The sequence below is a fragment of the Coccinella septempunctata genome, chromosome 6 (genome assembly GCF_907165205.1).
Source record: "Coccinella septempunctata chromosome 6, icCocSept1.1, whole genome shotgun sequence".
Classification (NCBI taxonomy): Eukaryota; Metazoa; Arthropoda; class Insecta; order Coleoptera; family Coccinellidae; genus Coccinella; species Coccinella septempunctata.
The window spans coordinates 24,140,976-24,165,280 of NC_058194.1; the positions used below are offsets into that span (position 1 = coordinate 24,140,976).

At 35.6% G+C, this 24,305-nt stretch overlaps 1 protein-coding gene across 2 annotated transcripts in view; it reads right to left on the reverse strand.

Annotated features, from left to right (window-relative positions):
* The window catches only part of LOC123315344 (tyrosine-protein phosphatase non-receptor type 13-like), a 107,102-nt gene that overhangs the window by 53,704 nt on the left and 29,093 nt on the right, over positions 1-24,305 (reverse strand). Inside the window, exons 1-2 of one of the 2 annotated variants that reach the window (XM_044901008.1) lie at positions 13,252-13,306; positions 2,927-3,274 (exon numbers count right to left, since the gene is read on the reverse strand). The exons of the other annotated variant lie outside the window; for it this stretch is intronic. The gene's annotated coding sequence lies outside the window, so the exon portion shown is untranslated. Of the gene's footprint in view, positions 1-2,926; positions 3,275-13,251; positions 13,307-24,305 lie in introns of those variants that run through there. 2 annotated transcript variants of the gene reach the window in all.

Sequence of the window (24,305 nt, forward strand, 5' to 3'; positions counted from 1 at the left end):
GTGGTTGTAAAGTTATTCAAGATTCTGATATTTTGCAACGGTTAACAATTCTTTCACTGGGTCAACTGGGAAAACAATCGCAATCTTTTGCAGGTTTTTTGCCCTTTCAAATTTGTTTTCTGTTGATGAATTTCCAAGAATATCTCTCAGAAATCAATCTTTTGAGTTTATTCTATCTGATAAGTGCAGCGTTACAACTATACTTCTACATATTTTTGTCACAATAAACTTTCAGGAAGGTAAAACTCCTGTATGCTTCACATAATCTACAGGCCACCCTGACTGACTAAGGCGGTGAACACATATGAGCGGCCGCGGCCACGATCACGATCACGATCGAGAAGCGTCCCATGCAAATGTCATATTCCGCACAATATCACGATCTGTTCAGCGATATAGCGCCGTTCAGTCGCGATGTCTCACGATCGTGGTCGTGATCGCGGCCGCGGCCGCTCATATGTGTTCACCGCTCAAATGACGATTTTTTTGTTGACCGAATCATCGACATAACTCATCGCAATTTCGGTGCTCTTCCACCCTCCTGCACGCTTTAGTGCTTAAATATCTCAACCCGAATCCGCAACCATAGTGGCTCCAGTTCTGCGAAAAGAGTGGCCGGTGTATAACTCTGGGTCTTTTAAACCTAAATATTTCGGTATTTGTTTTGGGACACCACCAATAGTTGTGCTGGCCAGCAATGCACTTTCCATGCACTTTCCATGTCGGTATGTCAAAAAAAAATCTTAGGCTTTCTGTTCCAGGAGGCCGAAGATTTACATATTTTCTGTATAACATGCAGGGCTTGAAGCTGCAGCCATCATCGGTTATGGTGAATCTTCTTGTTGTTAAATTTTTTGTTTGCCGCAATGTCACAATAACGTATTTTCCCATATCTTCTACATCATTCATGTTTAAGGAGAGAATTTCGTCACATCGAAAGCATCCAAAAATCCCAAATATTGTTACAATTTTCGCCAGCAACCACTGGTCATCAGGACTATCAGGAGCATGTAAATGAAATTGTTCAGCCTCTTCTTTACTTAATACCTTGGCCTTTTTTGGCGTATAACGCTCATTTTTTCTCTTCAGAAAAGCTATTACCTTTTGAAATCTGCAAATGACAACTAAATGTCATATTTTTCAATAAATTTTTCAAGGAAAACAAACCTGCGAACAGGGACATTTTCTTCCATTTCCATGCAGATTTTCAGCATAGACCATTTTGCCCATAAAGTATTAGGGCTGAATCTAGCTGATAGTTGATTCAAGTAGACCAACAAAACATCTTCAGTTACCCCAATCACCCTATTTTTGTTTTGCCACTTTTTGAAGTCGTCGTATTCTCGCTCGTACCTTGAAACTAATTTTGCAGGTAATAAACTTGAAGCTACACTGCTGGCTGCTTCAATAATTTCTTTTGGTACATTCATTTTCTTTTTCGCCAAAACAAATGTAAAGAAAAATAAACAGAAATGTTCATGGCAACGCTTCCATAGCTTACGACATTTGCGACAAATTATTGAGATTTTTTTGGAATTCATCTAACCTTTTTACAAATGAGAAACAAATAAAATATAAAACAATACACGCATAGTAACGGGTTTTACTAGCTCAAGGAGGTAACTGACTCGCCTGCGGCTAGTCAGTTATATCCTCCATTCGCTAGTAAAAACCCTCTTACCTTGCTAGTAATGTTATATACTATACTTGCTTTCTGTTCATGTGGCGTTATCTCAAACACGAGTTGGACAACAAATATTCACTAATCTCCCTTTTCCCGATCAAACAGAGTTATCGACCATCAATCCGGAATAAGTGAGAGAGTGAGAGAATCTGGGATTATAGTTGACAATCAACCTCATCCATTGTTTTGATGAGCGCGCTGAGCAGAAGCCAAACAGTGTCACATTTTACTCTTTGAGCTGGATATACTGATTAAATTAAGAGCTTTGCATACGACTTTTGTGAATGGGTTATAAGAGGTGAAATACAATTCCTGACCTACATAAATACGAATGTTACATCCATGCTGTCGTCATAATAGAAATCCAATTACATTCGAGCTTTCTGGCTGAGCTCCTATTTCACCTCATAAACTTGAAGAACGCTACGTCACGTTCGTTTGAGGGTCGAGTTTGTAGAGGAGAGTTTCTTGTCCCCCAAAACGTTGCTCAATTACACTGATCAGAAGTTTCCATGGCGCGGTGTGAGTTACACGAAATAAAAAAAAATCTGGAGTTTCCTTTACATGGAAGCACGATCATTCGAATGATTAGACTAATTTCAAACGTCTTCTTTTATTATGTACTGAATGTTTCTGAGCTTTTCATGCATTATCTTATGTCTAATCCATCAAAAGTGAATCTCACACATTGAGAATGAAGGGAATTATATTTTATTAGTTGACCATTGAGGTCTCTTTTATTATTGATTCCGAAAATTGAAATATGCTGAATATTTTTGTGGAGGTTGATGTTTCGTTGATAATTCAAACAATTTAATGTGTTTTTTTTCATCTGATGAGAAATGAAAAAGAAATATCAGATTCTATAAGTCTCTTGTAGTGAAACGAAAGATTTTTCTTCATGAAAAATATCATGACTGTCGGTGTCACGACTGTATTTTGTATTGTCATAACTCTCCTGCTTCTATAAGTAGCAGACTGAAACTGACCTTATGGCTATATCTTTTTATCTAGGCCGAATTGGAAAAAAAATTGTGAAAGATAAAACAGTTACTTATCACCTAAAACATAAACTGTTAAAGTATATGTACTCAACCTATATATTTTATAAGGGGAGTCATTCTGGCTTGCGCAAACTTGCAATTTCATTTGATTTACTACTTGCGCAAACCCTCCTTTCACTTAAAACTTGTTTCATTACGCATGACTGTAATCGATTCAAGATGAACCTTGCATACTTACAGCTCCTCTCAAACATGGTCGATCGGAGATCTCTGCACATCCCCAACCGATGTTACAGTGACGTAGCACTGCAGGGGCCTGTTGTCGTCCGACTCCATGACTCTTCTACCTGGCAGGTAGTAGACCAGACACGTGACTCCCACCAAGAAGAGGAAGAACACAAACACGATATCGAACATAATCAGTGAATTCCACGCGAGCAATCGCATCACCAATGCAACAGTTTCGTCCGCAACTCAAACCATCGGACCACCATCACTAGCTCCAAGCAGTTGTCAGTTCAACACGCACGTGACATTTATATTTAGTGTTTAAGAACTAGGGGTTTTATGTATCTCTTCTGTATATCTGGAAAATTTATAGTATTCCCGAATAAATTTTCGTCTATTCTCCATAAAAATTTAAACATGTGAGATAGAGAACAGCTTTCATCATGAAAATAGTGGTGTAGATCGGAAATTATGAACCGTTAATGTTAATGTTAGAGCGTAATTTTCAAGGGGAAATGGTTTTTCAATACAGAGTGGAAATGAAAAACTCACAAAATCTTCGATCCCTAGTGATTAAATGAAGCTGGCTTTATCATCAATGACTACCTACTCCACGAAAAAAGCATGTTCTCGAAAACAGTCCAAGAACACCACTTACTCCAAAAGTGTATGTTATTGACTTCAAAATACATAAAAAAGTAAGCATTTTCTATGAACAAAAGAGGTAAAAGAGTTATCACAATTGTTAATAGTTGAAATTTCAATGGGTTGGTTGTTAAATTTGCCAGACACATCTGCTTCCAAATAAACTCTGAAGGAATGTGGTCCCTCTTCAATAATTTATGCTTGCTTAACACTCCATTGCAAACAAAAAATGCTTTGTATGTGCAATTTAAAATGAAAATGGTAGTCCTACTCACATACTTTTCCCAATTTATTACTAATTTTAAGTGTGGATACATATGGAGGGGTGAAAATGAGAAACACGACGAACTGCGTTTGCTGTGTAGAATGAAGCTGAAATAATAATAAATCATTGCCAAGAAATTCTGGATGTTCAATCTCAAACACGATACAGTACGCTTAACGTTACGAAATTTATATAGAGTGGATTCATCTGGAAAATGTAGATTCTTCCCCGTCAATTTGTTGTTTACATTACGACGAGTTCATTTTTCCATCATTAGGGAATTTCTTCGAAAAATTCCCAAGAAGATGGAGTCAGTTAAAACTTCCTCAAGACCGAATGGTTGCGCCGAGGTGTATAAAATGTCGAGATTTATCTCTAGAAGAGTTGCTTTTTCAGAATATGTATCACGTTCAAATCTACTATGATTTTTCTGTCTGATACAACCTAACTCGAAAGTTGAATACTGGAAAAATTAAAAATTTGATTTTCCGGTAAACGCTGTTAGATATACGAAAGTGTGGGGAGCTAATGTAGGTTTTCGAACACGCTGAATCGATTGCGGGCAATTTCGAAAGCCCATCTCTCTTCGTTCAGATTTTCATCTCGGAAAAGGCATTTTTCACAAATTGCAATTTTCAATTTGCGATATCTCCTGTTATATTCGTCTGATCCAATTGGGACTTCAGGTTTTATAATCAGCATTTCCAAGGCTTCCACCCAAGCACAAAAACTCGATTTCGAAAATCTCGATTTTTTGGGTCAAAAATGAGCAAGGGGTTAGACCCCCCTAAAATGACCTATTTTCTACTCTGCCTGAAAATCAGGATGTTCTATTACTGTCTTAGGATATGGAGTGCATAGAATTAGTTTTGAAGATTCTAGAAAATCAAACAGTTGATGATTCAATAGAGAATTGCACTCCAGAGAGCTCTTCGATGTCAACTCGAAAATGAAAAGTGGAAAAAACAAAAAAAAAATATTTTCTCCTAAACTGGGCCAGATATTTCAAAATTTGGTGTGAAAATTTAGATTTTCGAACACGCTGAATCTATTGCGAGCAATTTCGAAAGCCTATCTCCAATCATTTAGATTTTCATCTTGGAAATGGCATTTTTAAAAAATTTTCAATCTGCGATATCTCCTGTTATACTCGTCTGATCCAATTGGGATTTCCGGTTATATAATCAGCGTTGCCTAGGCTTCCACCCTAGCACAAAAACTCGATTTCGAAAATCTCGATTTTTTGGATCAAAAATGAGCAAGGGGTTAGACCCCCCTAAAATGACCTTTTTGCTACTCTGCCTAAAAATCAGGATGTTCTATTACTGTCCTATGATATGGAGTACATAGAATTTGTTTTGAAGATTCTAGAAAACCAAACAGTTAATGATTCAATAGAGAATTGCACTCCAGAGAGCTCTTCGAAGTCAACTCGAAAATGAAAAGTGGAAAAACGAAAAAAATTATTTTTTCCTAAACTAGGCCAGATATTTTAAATTTTGGTATGAAAATATAGTTTTTCGAACACGCTGAATCTATTTCGAGCAATTTCGAGAGCCTATCTACCTTCGTTTAGATTTTCATCTCTGAAATAGCATTTTTCAAAAATTGCGAATTTCACTTGAGAATTCGTCAAGACCGAACGGTGGTACCGGAATAGATGAAGTTCTTAGATTTATTACTAGAAGAGTTGCTCTTCCAGAATATGTATCACATTCAGATCTACGATAATTTTCCTGGAAGAAAATCTACTCGCAATTTGACCTTTGAAAAATTTCCAAAAAGATAGGGTCAGTTAAAAATTCCTCAAGACCGAACGGTTGCTCCGGGGTGGATGAAATGTCGTGATTTATCACTAGAAAAATTGCTTCTTTAGATTATGAATCACGTTTAATTTCACTATGATTTTTCTGCTTGATACAACCTAACTCGAAAGTTGAATAATGGAAAAATTAAAAACTTTTATTTATATTATTCGATTTCGAGTTCTGCGTCGAACTCCACTGGAAATGATTCATTCACCTTTGTCTTATCAATCATCCAGGGTACTACAAAAACCCTCCAAACCTCCAGGAATAAAAGTCTGCTCGACACAAAGGAATAGCGAGTGACATTATTCGACGAATCCTCTCAAGGATCCGTGTGACAGCGAACAAGTTTTCCATAATGGGGCCGGCAGCTTTTATACACCGTCATCCAGCGATTAGTTGGAGCACAGGAACTTCCAGTTTTTCATAATGTGAAGGATGCGGATGAATAGGTCCTAGACCAACATCAAAGTTCAATATCGTCAAATCTTAACGAGTCGATGTCGATGTTCTACCTCTGCTGTACAGACAGGGGTAGAAATTCGGAGACATTGTATCGGAATGTGTCGATTTTCATTTAGCTCTACATTCAACACACCCTCTATAATATAAGACAATCATTTCAAAAGCTTTGAAGCCAAAAGCTAACAGAACCACATTAAAAGGGTTCTCACTTTTTCACATATTTCATTGAATATTCGATGAACCTTTGGAATCATCAAGAAAAAATTAAACCCCTGATATATGGTAAGTTTCGAGGTCAATGTGTTTGATGGAAGTGCCATATAGTTGGTCAGAAACAGCTTTTTCCGATGATCAGGTAAGTACTAACTATGAATAGTGAATTAGCAGACACAAACTTCGTGATATTTCTGTCGACAGATGTTGGTATTTGATATTTTTTCTGCTGGAAAAAACCTTAAGAGAATCTTTGATTACTCGGTAGGAATCAACTTGTATGGAAAGTTCCAGATGCTAGTATTTAAAAGTGGATTCGTCGTAGTCTAGGGCTTTTGAGATTAATCTGTTTGAACGATTCTTCGACTTGGTAAAAGCAGGAGTAGAACTTTTTCAATGATGGCAGGTTCGCTTCACGATGAAGTTGAGCGTTGAAGACGAATCAGGGAGTACTGAAAACAATCATAAGGGATTTGTTCTGAAGAATCTGAATCTTGTAAAAGTTTGCTCAGGAAGGAATGACCTGAAGTCTGAAGAAATTCAGGTCATTCTGATTTTAATATTATAGCAATTAAAATGCTATTTTCCATTCCTCCATGATAATGGTGAAATTATAGTCACTGCAACCTTATTTTAGGTCATAGTTTGTCAACCTTCATTCGAACACTTTTGGAGAATATATGTTTATCTACAACTCCCTTATTGATGTGAAACAGCTAGTGTCACTATTAATTATATCTATGAAGATGAATAACAGCATCTAAATATAATAATTTATTATCGGTCATGAGCTGTGTTAATAGTCTTGGTTTGGCAACCTTATAAATATAATTCTTCTGGATCAATCTACTACAATGAGTAATCTGATATTCTTGTTCCAGGCGCTTTCATAAATCTCCAAGAACTAGATGACCTATTTTGTAGTTCCTCTGGTTATCGGAGATCAAGAATTATCTATTGTCCGTTGAATTTGCTGATTTATCTCAGAGATATTGTGATGATACTTTTGTTCGTATCGACATTCGAGTTCATCAATGTTTTCCACCCAACCCTAGATCAAGATCGGACTGAGGTTTGCTACATATTTCGGATTCTCGTTGTTTGGAGATATGAATTATTCATGCCCGATTATCCAGGGTCCGGTGAATGGAATTCGTAACGATTTTGAGGATAGTGTGGAGAACAATGAAATTTGGGGACACGACGATCATATAATAGAAAATGGGTCTTTTAGAACATCATCAAAAAGCTTGAATTCGGATAGAGTCTCACGACTGAGGAGATATAAGGGATTTCCTTTGGAGTGGAGTACTAAACGTTTTATAATTCTATCATACGTAGGTAATCTTCGTATGTACATTATGGAAAATGGTTATGGACTATGCCAAGACTGTTAAAGTTTCAGAATTTCACTTCAGACAAACTGTTCGAAATAATAGGGTGTTTCAGAATTCTTGAAAAATAACCCCTTCATGCAAGCTTTCATTGCAATGAAATAAACAGATCTGAACTATGAAATGGATTATTCAGAATCTTTTTTCAAAATAACTCTCAGGACATCACAATTCCACAAGTAATTTCCTTATGGATAATATTCAGTTGAGAGTGTGGACAACCGAGATTTTACTTTTGTTGAAATTCATTCCACAGCTCAAATTGACCAAACACTATTATGTTCAAAATTAATAGTTGATATATCAAGTATTCCCTATTCACTTTTGTGTCTCCGTCTACTGATTGTCTACTATCTGAACGGAATGAAAGATTACTATGCTGGATGTCAGAAAAGTGGTTTTATTCCAGTAGTTATTTGGTAAAGGGGAGTCAACACAACCTTAGACTTTTTCTGGGTCAACCAGCCCGTTGATCGGAATTTCATTCAGAAACTCACCTACAATTCTGAGAAATCGGGAAGTCTATTCGAAGGAGAAGGAATTGTGGCAATTTCACGTCAGATTTATCGCAAATCCCAACTATTTTCTGAGATATGCGAGGATCTTATGTGACCTATATTTCTGAATGAGAAAATCGCTAGACTCATATGACTTCGTTGAAACCTCCGATTGAAACTGTAATCGATTAAATTGCATTTTTCGAAAATTTAAAATAACAATCTTTGGTATCTTCTGTTAAGGTCTTCGTTTGATTTGAGATGCCTTCTGAGTTAGAACTAAAATTCATCAGATATCAGAATGTAAAATATTCTGATTTACAACCCACAATCATGAACCTGTTATCTAGTCTGAAATTTTCGAATTTTCGACACAAAAAGAGCAATCTGCATTGAAATTTAGTCATTTTTTATAAAATTTTGTAAGGAAATATAGTTTTTTTATCATGCTTTATTCGCTATTGTCTTCTTTTTAATAGATCTTCATCGTCGAAATGCAATATTCAAGAATTGCGAATTTGATATCTTATGTTATATTTGCTTGATCCAGTTGAAACCTTTTAATTTGGAATACGCATTTAATAAGCTTCTATATGATGAATTAGGTTTTGGACTTTTGTATCGTTGCTATATTTGGTTGAATTATCTTGATAGCTTCTACTTTCTTACAAGATATAATCGATTTAGAAAATTTCGAATTCTTGGGTTCAAATCGACATATAGCTACTCTTTTTTATAATCAGTGTATTCCATATCTGTCCCAGGACATGTGACAGGACAATTTCTCAAAAACTAAAAGTCAATGCTCATTTGCACTCCAGAGAGCTATCTGAAGGAAATTGCTAATGGAAAATTGAGAAAGTAATAATGGGAAATTGCTAAATTCGTTTTCCTCCGAAACAGTGGTATGTATCCGAAAAATGTGCATTAGATAGATTTTCGAACATGTTTTAATCACTATTAATTGAAACATGTTAGAAAATCTATATTTTAATGCACTTTTATTCCAATTTGTTATTTCAGATGAGCGCTTGACATCTTCCCTGATTAGGTAACTCTTTGGAGACAACTATTGAGTCTTCCAAGTCAAAGATTTTTTTAGTGAATAATATTTAAAATAACATATTCCTTTATTGCTGAATGCATAAAAATTTTTTTGTAATTCGAATAAATTCAGGCTGTAATCAATCGATAGGGTAAGTGAAACCCTCCTGAACATAATGAAGCAGATAATGGACAATATATCAATGATCTCAATTTTCAAGAGGACAATCCTTTAACGAATTCCTCTTCGATAGTATCCCTTTGATTTCATTCAACACATACCACGGTAGCCCAAATTAATTTTGGACAAATTCTGCTCTTTTGTACAGCAGTGATGCAGAAGTTCCATTACTTTAGCGGCCCGCCACAGATAAAGCGGATAGTAGAACAAATAATAGTGGGTGTTATCTATATAACAAGGGTTTCCGGTTCACAGCGTAAAGAGAATGGTTCGGACTCCAAACAACTCTTAAGATATCATCCATTGTTGAAGTGTTTACGAAGAAGTGCTTCCTAAATTTCTGATGCCTCGTTTCCTTTTGCTGGAGTTTACGCACTGGTGTTAGTATTGTTACACCAATAAGGAATAACTTTTTCGATTATATTTTACTATCCAACTGAATTTTCATCAAGTATAATTCAATTTTGTTGAAATTTGAGTGTTTTATATATGAAATTTCATATCAAGACATAAAAAATTGTTTAGTACACCTGGCAGCGTGATGGTTGGTTTATTTTTTGCCCACATCAGCTGATGATAGCCATGTTATGACGTCAACTACTATAGTGCTCCACTCTCTGCCCTCATTGAACTCGAAAACAAGCGTTGAAATTCTACGTCACGTTTATAATTAACCCTGCATGAATATGAGAGTCGCTCATGCTCTTCATTCAGAAATAGCGATTGTATTGTGTGTCGTGTGTGTCTTTATCCACTTTGTATCAAACTGTTAGCTCGATATAGTTGTGATCGTGAATTTACGCGATGAAAGCATGCATGAATTTGCATTCGCTTGCTGATACAATAGTAGAGAATCATGTTGCTAAAAATCCCCTTGAAAATTTTGCTATACGCGCGGATTAATGTGATGAATTTATTTTTAGGGTTTCGTTTATGAAAAACTGAAAGACCCTTATAGTCTTCCCACATCGGTCTGCCTGTCTGTCTCTCACAACATCTAATCAAAAGATTCAATAGATTTGAAAATCAATAGAATACACAATTGCAAAAATAGTAAATGGTACAAGGTTATAAAAACGAGAAAATTTTCCAAGCAGCATGGACATTTTGTTTATACCTCCGCCATTTTGCAACAATTACCACACTTTTCACTATTTAAAATTGACATATTATATTCCTAGGTTTCTCAGGAAAATATTGTTGGAAAATCAAATAATTTTGTTAAAAAAATTTTCCTTAATGCCTACTGCAGCCCTTCAGATTTGCGATACTCAAGATGGATTTATTATTTTTCTTTCCGGGTCTGCCCCAGCTAAAATCATGAAATTATGTTTTATTCTCTTCACTAAAGAGTTCCTAAAGCGGAAAAAATACTATGCGAATTTCAATCGCATGCGTCCAAAACTGGGCTTCAAGGGTAGCCTCGAGGGTAGGTGAATAAAAATGTATAGGTATATTTCCTCATTTATTGGTGAATTTCTGAAAATTTTGATAACCGAATAAATTTTTAGTGATAACTAACGGACCAAATGTACTAGAGACTGAATTTCAGTAAAGTGATCAATTATTCATTACTGAAAACTTTATATGGTTATCAAAATTTACAGAATGTTCCCCAAAAAAATGTAAGAGAATTTTGCATAGGGGAATTTCAAAAAATTTATCAATCATTGCCTATCAGATAAATTTCAAGACAACTAATTTATTTTCCTGCTTTTTTTCCAACTTTTTTTTTGTATAATTGTATCTCATAGAAATATTGATAATTATCATATACAGAGTTGGAATAAAGCATGAAATCAAGTAACAGCGGTTTTCAATCTATCTATTTATCCATCGTTTCGCTTACTGACGATTGAAAACCACTCAGAAATATACCTATCTACAGATAGATCATAGAAACGAAATCAGATGGTTTTTCTATATTCAGTAACTGAAACAATGAATAGATAGGTTTAATGAAAACGGCCGTTAATATATATTTGAAGTGAAAAGGCAGGCAAGTACATATTTTGTGTACATATGTACATATTATGTGCACTACTGTGCTACTCAACTTTTCTAATCCAAATGAAACATTGTATATTTATGTACATATTACGGCCTCATTATTTTGAATGCGTATACCTATATCTAGTGAAAATCATTTGAAAAACGGAAAATGAATCACTTCATGGGTGAAAAATAGATAATTATATTTACTTCAGAGTTCCAGACTTATGATAATAAAAACTGCGTTTTTAGTATATTAATACAATTTGGAAAGACATACACGTGTATTGTCTAACTGTAACTGTTGCTCATCTAATTGATAGTTACAATTTTACTCTTAGGTTAGGAATGTTCCATTTAAGTTAAAAAGAGTTCAATATTTTTAATGACTTGCATCCTGAAAGAAATCATGTGCAAATGTTACTCAAACATTGCAGTATTGACACCTGAGATGGTCAAAAACTGGAGGACCACAAATCGCAACCAACGAATTCTCAGAGTGCATATTGAAATTGTATCACCTCAAACTTCTATGTATATCAAATTTGGCACTAAACAATGGTAAATGTCGAGGTTGGGTAGGGAATTCTCTAGTGATTTATTTTTGATAAACACAGGTCAATTTTTGTTTCACATTTACCAAAATTTTATGCATTTTTAAAGAATTTTTATATATATAGGGAAAGTCGGTCATGTGGTACTTTTTTGGCAAGGTCTTTCTATCTTCTTCACAGGCGTGCAGAAATTTCAATTATTTTTTTTTAATTAGTTAGCTCAAAGAGGTTTTCAGTATGTGCACTTTGTCATGGCTTATTTACTTTGAGATGATGGTACCTGATGAAATTTGTCCCTGAATGACAATCGACCATTACAGTTTTGTTAATGCACAACTCTCAACCCCCTCACGTGAAAAATTAGAATGTGTGAAACACTACGCTTCAGTTATGATCTTGAGTAGGTATGTTATTAGTACGATGGTGGTTATTTTGAACATTTAATTTAACTTATCTTTTGATGCACAATGATTATCCGTGGTGGTATTTCAATGTCGAAATAAATTTCCAATGTCACTCCTTTTTTTTTTCATCAAAGGGTTCGTAGGGGTTGAAAGTTGTGTATGAGCAAAACTGTAATGGTCGATTTTCATTCAGTGACAAATTTCATCAGGTACCATCATCTCAAAGTAAATAAGCCATGAAAAAGTGCACATACTGAAAACCTCCTTGAACTAACTAATTTAAAAAAAAAAATTCTTTAAAATTTCTGCACCCCTGTGAAGAAAATACAAATACCTTTCCAGAAAAGAACCACATGAACCACTTTCCCTATTCAAAAAATTTAGAAAGTTGATGGGGATGGACAGGGTGCAACAAAAATCCTTCAAAAATGTATACAAATTTGGTAAAAGTGAAAAAAAAATGGCCTTTATTTTTCTTCCCAGAAAAAGAATTTGTTCCATAATTTTGACGCGTACTTTTCATAAAAATTCGAAAAGTTGAGGGTACAGCAGTAACAAAAAATACGGCATCATATGCATTATGCGACATCATACTTGCCTGCAGAGTTTAATGAATTTCTGCCTTTTCTCTTGTTCCATACTTTATGCCCATTCTGTATTATGAATTCAGAATGATAGACGTCTATACGACTGACAGTATTTTTATGATTGGACTTCAGGAAGTCTCGATTAGAAACTTTTCCATTAAATTCAGAATAAAAGCAGAAAATTTCTGGGGAAATTAGGATAAAATCTAATATTCCCTTAAATTCTAGCCCCGAGCATCAGCACCTCACCCCTCCAAAACGAAAAATTACAAATCATCAAAAATACCTCTCGATTAAACACGCGACGTGCAACAGCCGGCGCCACGACGCTAAAGCAACCGCTTGTCCTGCCGGTAGCGACGCTTGGGAGGAACTGACGCTGTCGGAGGCGGCGGTGAATCCACGTTTCCATCGATGGCAGAGTCAACATTCCGCCCACATCAGACTTCTCGAAGATACACCGGCAGGCCGAAATACTCGGGGGGTATTTTACATGGGGTGTAGAGTGCAGCGATGCACTTTTCGAGGACGAATCGAATGCGGATATATCTCTGAGGGGGATGTCAACGATTTCTTGTTCGAACTTTCGAGGAAGCCTCGTCGCTGAGAGTCATTGATAATGGGAGTTGGAGACGGGGACGTTTTTGGCCCATTGATCGGTCCGTGTACCGATAAATTGAAGAACTGAATGGCACCGGTGCTTGAAGTTTCAGGAATTGAGAATAAAGTTTTTGAGAACGGTGTGGGATGCGACGTTTTCAGGTAGAGAGTAGATACCGATACGGTATTCGATATTTTATTATCGGTTCCTGGTAGGGAAACGATTTATTCATTGAATGGTGCACCAGCTCTTACATCTACTCTGTTCGGTCGAAGGAAATCTGTTATGTTGGAGTAATGGTTTGAATTTTTTTCGATACAGAAAATCGTCTTATCTACTTAATGATGTATGTTTAAATCAAGCCATTGAAGGAGTACTGCAGAGGGTTTTTATTATTATATATGAAAACAGAAAGAATTTTGCATAGATGAAACTAACCGAAATAAGACGAATGATAAGATTGCAAAGTGCCCAATATAAATAGTCAAAAACCTCATGATTACTGGCATACAGAATATTAACCGATCTGAATCCCAGTGCAGCTTTCAACCAAATCGAGGTACGGTCAACCTAATTCTTACACTGCGACAGCTGCAAGAGAAGGCAGTTAACAACAATCAAAGATCTATACAGCCTACATCGATTTAGGTAAGTCCTTCGACTCGACTCTGTGAATCGAAGAGCGCTATGGAAAATCATGGGACGCCTTGAAGTACTTTTGCACAGCAGTGTGTAAAAGCCTCCATATATACCTACAACACCGCTAGAATACAGCATAATGGCTCTACAACCGACCATTTCTTAACCAACTCTGGAATAAGAATAAGTTAGCGCTTTCACTGTTCAATATTTTTGCCATAGCTGTCTCGATAATTGCTGACATGAGTATGCCTATAAGAGGTGTTGGAATAAGATTCAGATTTGATGGAGGCCTATTCAACCTGAAGCGCCTCAGAGCAAAAACCCGTACAAAGTTTATCACGGAACTTCAATATGCAGACGACTGCGCACTTATCGCTAGGAGCTCAGAGGATCTGCAGATAATGTTGGACACCTTTAAACATATATACAAATCTCTAGACCTTAGACTCAATATCGACAAAACGAAAATCCTGGTAAGTCCGCCAGAAAGCCTTCAAACAGATATCAGCCTGGAGAATGAAAGTCTAGAACAGGTCGAGCAGTTCAAATACTTGGAAGCTTCATAAATACTAGGGCTAACTTACACACAGAAATACACAACCGTATAAATTCGGCATCACAGGCATTCTGGAAGTTAAAGGACAGAGTGTTTCAAAATCACGACCTCAATCTGAAGACCAAGACAGCTCTTTACGAAGCAGTGGTCCTTCCAACGCCTCTTTACGGAAGCGAAAGCTGGACGCCCTACAGGCGACATATTAAACAACTTGAACAAACGCAACAACGTCATCTGAGACAAATAATGCACATCAGATGGTTCCACAAAGTTTCGAATGCAGAAGTCTTGCAACGCGTGAGTTGTACAACAATTGAGACTCAAGTAACGAGGGCCCGACTCAGATGGAGCGGCCACATTCTGAGGATGCAAGACACAAGACTCCCCAAAATAGCTCCGTATGGCGAATTCACAGAGGGAGCCCAGAAAACAAGAGGGCAGAATAAGCGGTTCAAGGATATACTACATCAATCGCTAAAATCAGTTAATGCCAATCATAACTGGAAACAACTAGCGTTAGACAGGTCACAGTGGAGGTCTTTGGTCCACAGTCATAATGGAAACTCGAGAAGGAAACAGCGGCGACCAGATCTGCTTGGTGACTATCCATGCCCGGAGTGTGGAAGGATCTGTAGGTCTCTTCAGTCACAGGAGGGCACACAGTCCCAATTAGCCCTAAGAAATTTTAAGTCTGTTCGCACCGTTGTTTTTTTTGTAGATTTATTCTCGGTAACAGGATAATGCCATGAATGAATGAAATTAAATAAAGAAGCCTCAGAAAAAAGCTCTTTGAAGGAAACCAATATCAGGACTCAACTGCCTTCATTTTGAAAGATTTTCATTGATTTCGATTGGAAACTGCTTGTTGAATCAGACCAGATGATTCTGCAATCACGCCTTGCATTTGACTTGCATTTTAACTGTGTAGTGCTTCAAATCTTTGTGTTTTGACTGTCCAGAGAGAGAGGAATATTTCTAAGGCTGAAACCACCATTCATGAGACGTCTAAAGCATTCTTAACGATTTATCAGCTAGAGAATTATCCCCTAAAAGTTCCACAAGCATTCGGTGCATTTGAGTTGCACTTTTATTCGAACTAAAACATCCCATGAATGCAGTATAGTCAACATAAAATCCAACATGTCTAACGCCTCTGCAACTACCAAAATCACTTGTCACTGACTATATGAGTTAATAACATCAATCAAAGCCATTTATTTGAAACAGACCGAACTAACTTACATATACTGCAAATAAATATCAAAACCTGAGCTCAGATTCGAAATCTACGCAAAAAATCCCAAGCAATTTGTTGCTTTATTGTATTTGGGCTTTCCCATGTCAGTAGAGCTGATTCTGAACATTATACATTTCGATATTGAGGAAATTTTCAAAATTTTTTCTTGATTTTCATCGAAATCTGCAGAGGATTGTGTTAAAATGGTGATTCTTCTTTTGATGCAGCTAGAGAACAACTCTATGAAAAGATTTCGTTAGTTATGATGATTAACTATTTATTTCTGGAGTTTTAATGTTGCCATCATCAAGTCTTCGAACGATTTCGATGCAAAAGTAGAATATTTATTGCTTTTTTTTGGTTTGTCACCTTTTTGTGTGAAATATATATTCAAGATAGCGAAGGGAATAAGACATATTTGAATGAAAAAGGTGTCCTTCGATATGAATATATAAGCCAAATCTGTAAACAAATTCAATATCACTACACATATACGGGGAGATAGAGTTATTTGCAGAAGGTTTTTATTTCTGTTCTCTTGTATCAGAGGCGTAGATATGTATGGTACCTATCCTCCCGTTTACATTTCGTCAGGTTTTACTCTGGCTATTTCAAAACGCACTTAATAATGTTGATATAAATATTGAATGATGATTGCTTGATTGCACCAAAATAAATAAAATTTATGACATAATATAAGAAGTGAAGTTATTGAGGATTTCAGATATCTGTATTCTTTCACATTTTCCTTGGAATATGCTTTATGAATCCTATTCTGGTTTTGTCAGAAAATGAGACGTTTAGAAACTGTTTGTTCAGTTTTCATCTATGAAATGAAATTTACTGTTCTTGCTGAAGTTTATTATTGGATATATAAAGTAAACCAATAATTTTCGAGATATCAGACCAACACTATTAAAGAAGAAAAATATTGAAATAATCAGGAATGTGTGAAATAGGCAATTTTTTTTCACATTTAGAGCCACCAGAGGAATTCCGCAATGAATCATTCCATTTTGACGTGGCGCGTGCAACAAAAATCCCAAATAATTGAAAAATATGATTTCTTGTTGTTCGTATATACCAAAACCGTCCAAGAAATGAATAATTCCCGTAACTTCGTGAGATTGTTTATGGAACTGCGCCAGTTTCGTAGGAGCGTGCAGGAAAATTAAATTTCGATAGGTTTACTTACCCTTCGGAGAAAATGGGGTTAAGTTATATCAATTCCGTGAGCGTGCAAGTGAAATGTACAAGCGATATGAAATTAGATTAATATAAAGGCCCAGGCGTATGCATTCACCTAATTATAATGGATGAGGTGGATGGCGCACTTTGAGGACCTTGGGAAAATATTTATAACTCTACCTGCGTTGACTTGGGTAGGAACCGAAAGCCATGTAGGGGGATGGCACATATGAAATTTATTCAGTACGAAAAACATTCTAAGGGATTGAGGTAATTGAAACATTTCACTCAATCCATAAGTAAACTCTTTTCCTATTCGAGCAAATATCCAATGGTGTAACTCGTATTTTTAGGCATCATACGTCCAAATCTTTCCATATAACCTTCAGTATTTCTTTTTGTACAGTCAAGTATGCTGGAATAAGTTTTAACACCTTATGCCAGAAAGAGATTTTTGTTCTTTGTGCCGATATAAAACTTTCTTGGAAACAGGAAATTCCAAACAGGAATTGAAATGTTGTTGACGGCAAAACGCTTTCAGATTGAAGTTCAATAACTTTATACATTGAAGTTCAATATCTTCCTGCATTGATAACTTGGATGAGGTTGTCTTGTTACGCTTATATCTATTTGTTCCTCAATTCTTTTTTCCTGCTATTGTTTGTACCTATGAAACTGTATTTTTTGTTCCCAGAAAATGTTGTTTTGACGAAATCGTTTCAGAGTTAATGAAATTAATTTAATACAGAATTGAAAGATCTGCAAAAAAGTCTTTTCAATATAAGAGCAAAGAAACAATCACTTTTCAATTTGATATGTCATTTTGGAAATTATAGAGTCCAGGAGAGTTGAACCACTTTTCACTCTGAAGACACTTGAGTTTTATCTGTAAGTGGTAGCAACTCATTTTTTTGCGTGAAGATTTCATGCCTAAATAGGCAACGATAGATAATAGTAGAGTGATGGTGAGATGAACATTGGCTCATGTGTCCCTGGAGAGTTGAACAGGGGGCGAGAGAGACTGGACGATAAATTTGTTCATCAGGAAAACATTGAAAGAAAACAATTTCCAATGACCACCGATTGTCTATGTCAAGGTTTTCGTCATCAAATGTATCAGCGTATGAATCAGGTACATATTTTCTATTTCAGATTCACTCTCACTTGTTTCCGAGATGATTTTTACTTTTTTGAACCTTTGTTTATTTTTTATATTTATTCCTATTCTTCAATTTTTGTTTTTTGAAGCAAATTATTATCTAAGTAAGGTCAGTGTGGGAAACTTGGACCACTGATTATATCTCCAGACCATAGCATGGGTCAAGTCCCCTAACCTATGGGAGAGTTGAACAGGGGGCGAGAGAGACTAGACCATAAGTTTGTTCATCAGGAAAACATTGAAAGAAAACAATTTCCAATGACCAACTATTGTCTATGTCAAGGTTTTCATCATCAGATGTATCAGCGTATGAAATACATATTTTCTATTTCAGATGCACTCTCACTTATTTCCGAGATGTTTTCTAGTTTTTTGAACCTCTGTATATTTTTTCTTATTTATTTCTATATTTTTCAATTTTTGTTTTTTGAAGCATATTATGTATTATCTAAGCTCAGTGCGGGCAACTTGGATCACTGATTATGTCTCCCGACCATAGCATGGGTCAAGTCTCCCGCACTCCCTTTTAGTCTATTCAACTGATGTTGTCTTGACACTTTTACAACTATTACTAAAAAGGCTCATCGTTTGTAAAACAATATTAATCAATGAAAGCGATAAAACTAAATAACACCACCCACCTATTAAACTTTGCAGACAGTGTAACAAACAGAAATGATTCAATTTCTTACTTCCTTATATTTGAGGTGGTTCAAATCTCCTACCTGAGCAAGTCTCCCGGACCCCCTACTCATGGACATTTGAAAAGTTCAGTTCCAATTTTCGCGTAAAATAATTATCAACAGGTACCTAATGTAAGACTTATGGGCTGAAATTATTCATCTTGGAACTTTCACCTAGTTGGCCAATTTTTTTATTCCCCTTTGGATCCCAGTGAATATCTGCTGAATTTAATTTCTGCCTGTTTTCTGTTTCCTACGAAAAATTTGAAACATCCTCGACTCTTCGGGGAGATGTATTCAAGCAGGAGATGCTAAAAAAATTATACGAAATACCCTCACTATTCTTTGACAAGAAATCACAGCTTAAATTCTATTCATTTACACCCTTACTTTATTTCAAACAAACTTTTGAAGGTTTCAAACGAGACGACTAGAATGTCGTGCAATTTGAAGTTTTGTTGTAGAAAAAACAATGGGGTTGAAATACTACAAGAAAGGAAAAATGGGAGATTATTCAGTTCGATGACTCCAACGAATCTAGAAGATGAGCAGAAGCCGATTGCAAGAAAATAACCAATCTATATAAGACGTTTAGGAGTTTCAGGACCAACCAAGTCATCATTTCCACATTATGAAGCCGATTTACCCGTTACGATCCTGCTTCCGTTGACAGGAGGCAGTTCCGTGCGCTTAAATCTACGAGGAACATTTAATGTTGTTCGTCGTTGGGCCGAGATCAACCCTTCATGCCCAGTTCACGTTCGCCATTATCAATTATCTATTGCTTTTCCCATCTAACGGTTCACATTTTTCACCGGCGAAAATCAATACAACGTAAAACGATACCGGTGTGAAAACGTAATCCAACGAAAGCTTTTAAAGGTTCCCCGTCGAAGACCATGTCATCTTTCATTCACCTTCCGCATTTTCTCGCTGAATGGAGTTTTATTCCGGAAATACACTCAAGGAATGAAGAAAAACCCAGCTAGACAATGGTACACTTTCATTGTGATCAGAACAATACATTGTTTCGTGAGAGGGACGTGTGACAGTGGATGTCCCAAAAAACATTTGAAGTCTCATACATCCCGAAATGTACTGCTGAGTTCTCGGAGAAGAGAAACTATTCAAGTAGAATGAATGTTGTTTATTTTTCATACTGCATGCCGAGTGTATTGAAATAAGAAAGGGAAAGAACATCCCTTCAACTATAATCTGAATTTTTTTGTATGCTTCTTCGTATAATGAACTGAATTTATTTTATTTTTGTCAGTTTTCTGGTTTCTGAGAAAAAATTCAAAAATTTTGGCGGCAACATCCTGCTTGTGATCATTTCAATGTTACCAAAGAACACTTTACAATGATAAAATGATAGGCTGAGGAAAATATTATTAATATTCGTAAAATTGGAAATCAATACTACAAATGAATTCAACAATAATTTCCCATTAGACACTTACCTCATCCATTTTTCTATTAACAGTTATGTCTGATCAATGGTTTATGTTCATAGTTTATTTTAATAAACAAAGGATTTAATGATTAATCTTCCATTTGAATTTTTATTGAAATAACCCCATATACAGGGTGAGTCTTTGACTCTTACAAATATTTCAACAGTAGAGGTCAAGAGGAAAACAAGCTTTTAAATTGTGTAGGAGATTACTATTTGAATTCATTGTGTTGGGGTAGCCAGTACTCATGGGGTTGGCAGGGATGATTGCCTTTAGCTACCACTACTGAAACATCTTTGAACGTCTGTCATACCCCCCATACATTCGGAAATATGCCAGTGGCAAGTTTGCAAAGCCCACCCTGTACGTCAGTTATTGATCCTCCCATTGATTTCCATAGTCTATAGATTTATTGGAAGTTTTTTACTTAAAATTAGAATAAATTGCTTCAGTGACTTCGGTTATTCCTAATGGTCTCCCACATTGTAGGCCAAAAGAAAAACCATTTCTTTTCATTCAGTTTGAAGTCAGAAAAATCACCACCATGAGTAGAGTCTCCTTCACGAGAAAATGCCCGCATTACTCTTATATCAAGACGGAGATAAGAAAAAGTAAAGTTCAATTAGAAAGCTGGTATGGGCAGACTATCCTGAAATTGTTTCCCATAAAACTGAAGATCCAACAATTATACCGAGTTCAGTTTATTTTCTGCGAGGAATAATGAATATTGACGTCAACGTACAATAACAAAACGTGAGGTGAAATGTATATTCATTCTGTATACACTCATCTTATTTTTATGACGATGACTCAATGACTCCCACGGGATAAGAACTTATGAAGACAGCGAGTGAAGAGATTCGTAAACATCCTGATTACAGGTAATATAATTTATCGGTTCTGTATCAGTATAAAGGGTTCTATCCTTTGAGAAACGTGGGAAGGGAAAGCAATAAATTCATCACCATTAACCTCATTAGCGAGTATCACGTATTTCACGATTAGAATTCAAGACCTTTCGTGAGGCTTGCAGCACAACATTGAAGGTGTCTTAGAAATTTCGATTTCATAAGAAAGCAAATTTTTTGAACATCAATTTGTCTTCAGTATACTCTCAAATAGACGTCTCAAATTTTATTGATAATGATTATATCACCTCTGATTTTATGAACTGCTGGTGATATTTTCGGAAGAGATTTCATATGCTAAGACATGAAAGTTGGGGACCAGTTGAACCTTACCTAACCTAACCTAACCTAACCTAACCTAACCTAACCTTCCTATCAAAATTGAAATGAAGAAGCCAAAACGTCAGGTGAATACCTTAAATTTCCTGAAAGCAAACCCAGAAAATTTCATTTCTATGTACCCCAGATTCTAGCAGATGCTTCAGTGCTTCTCCAAATGACCTAAATGAAAATAATTATTGCATACATAACAGTTCGAAACGATCATATATTGGGACTGGTGAATTTCCCAAAGCTCGCAAAGCATTTTAAGTGTTTTCAGTTCGCAGGTTATTCTGAACATTCTAAGATTGAGGGAAAGGCAATTGGATGATTGATTCCATTTCAGCTGCCGCAGGGGAGGCTTGGATTGATCTGAAATGATTCGACAAGTTTGCAAGAATCGGCTTTTCTGGTTCATAAAGAAACTTCGAGTTCTGGAGATAATACAAGCTAACTCTAGATTGACTGTTGCCTCTCGTGTTTTTTTCTGACGAATCTTGGGAAACAACCCAGCGAGCACAAAAACATCTCAGAGATGTTAAAAGTAAGAGATTTCGAGACATTGAACATCCACTGCGATGTTCTGTTTATACATGAATAGAACTTTTATAGAACAGCCAATGTCCGCCGCAGGCGGCTATTATATGGATGTTCCTGGGATGTAACAAAAAGAACTACTCAGAACTTTTTTTGATAGCCTTTTCATGTACACAATAGAACATTTCTAAAGCGCTTTGCGCACACGAAATCGCTGTTTGTAAGACTTTATACGAAATTCTTTTGTGAGGCCTTTTTTCTTTCATTTGAATGTTTGAGGATACCACATTCAATTTTAAATGAACTACAAAGTTTTTAAATGAAATACAGAATACTATATAAGAATAAAAATATTTTAATGATACTTCAACAAGTACAAAAGGAAAATAAATCACATTTCACATAAAGAATTGAACAACAAAAAACAATCGATAAATATTATACTACAGAAAGGGAGAATAAACAAAAAAATATGTCACATTCAATAAAACAAACATAAATAACCAAAAAGAAATATCACATTCAACATAAAAAAAAACAGAAATAATAGAAAACAAACTGATTATGATTTTAGATGTACCGAAAGGGAAAATGAAAAAAAATTTATGAAAAATTTATTTTCCTTTCATTTTATCGTCCCTGCTCCTCTGCCTAATATGCCTTAACCAATCTTTGACATAGAGTTCGAATACTTTCCTAGTGATTTGGAATTTTTTATGGATCACATCTACAAAATAAAAACAATTCAAACAATTAATTCACAAAATATATGAAGGTTAAGATAATTTTTTCCAATTAAAATAACAGAGAAAATAGCTGCATGAAAGTATCTGGTTGTATAGCTCCTGACCAGGTTGATTTGCGAAACGATTTTATTTATTTAAATATTTGTACTGGTATTTAAAGATACAATACAACAATTTAAAGGAGTTTTCAAAAACAAGAACTTTTCTGGGACAATTTGAATTATTTTGTGATTCACAAGTGATGAATGATTATTATCATCGTCGGAAGAGTAATCTTACAAAATATTCTGGGAATTATCAACGGCAGAGATAGATTATCGAAATATGTTGAAATCCTCGATGATATGGCTTTAAACTTTATAAAGTTATTTTTTGAATAATTATAATAACCTTCCATATACCATTCGATTATTCCAACCAAAATACAATGATCCCTTATACCTAGTCCCAAATACACAAATAATATTAACCACGCAGCGTGGATTCTTTTGAGGTTATATGTATGTTTATACTATACATTAAATTCATGTAATACTTACTTATTAATTGTATTTGGTTACTATGAAGAGATCGATCCTAAATTCACAATCAAAACCAACACAGAAGTAGTTAATATTATACAAATCACCAATCAACTTTCAACTCCGAACAGTCCACAGTCCAAACTACGAAGAAAGTGGAAATGGCGGCAAAATGCGACGCCAAGAGAAGATATCCACACGTTTACATTATTTTCAACACGACAGTACCTCTCAGTAGGTAGACGAATAAATGCCACAGATGGCACAGATCAGAACAAATAAAGATTTTCAATAGCCTTTGGAGACCTCTTTGGGAAGTGCATATTACGTTTCAAAGAAACATCCTCATGCCAACATTTTCGAAACATCCCAAAACATCCCAGGGATGTTTGTGCTCGCTGGGAAGTTTTTATTTTCCACGAGGAGGAAATCTTATGAACTACTCCAAGTTTATTTCTCGAAGATTGTAGTGGGTTTCACTACTCATACTACGAAGGTCCTTTACATCTTACAATCAAAAGTGGTTCTAATGTATTCTTGACTTTCTGCACTTAATACAACTTTTATCGTAAAAAATTGTCACAAAATCTGGATGATTCTGAGAGGATGACTGAGAAAATAACCCTTTTTGGCTACTTTCCATAAATATAAATAATGCTGCACAGTCCATTTCACAATTTAAGCTTAATAGTTTTCAGATGAAACTGATAGTTCAATACTTACGTGATTTATATGAGGAAGTTTAATGTGCTTTACATATAATTGAATCTTCAGCTCAATATAAAAC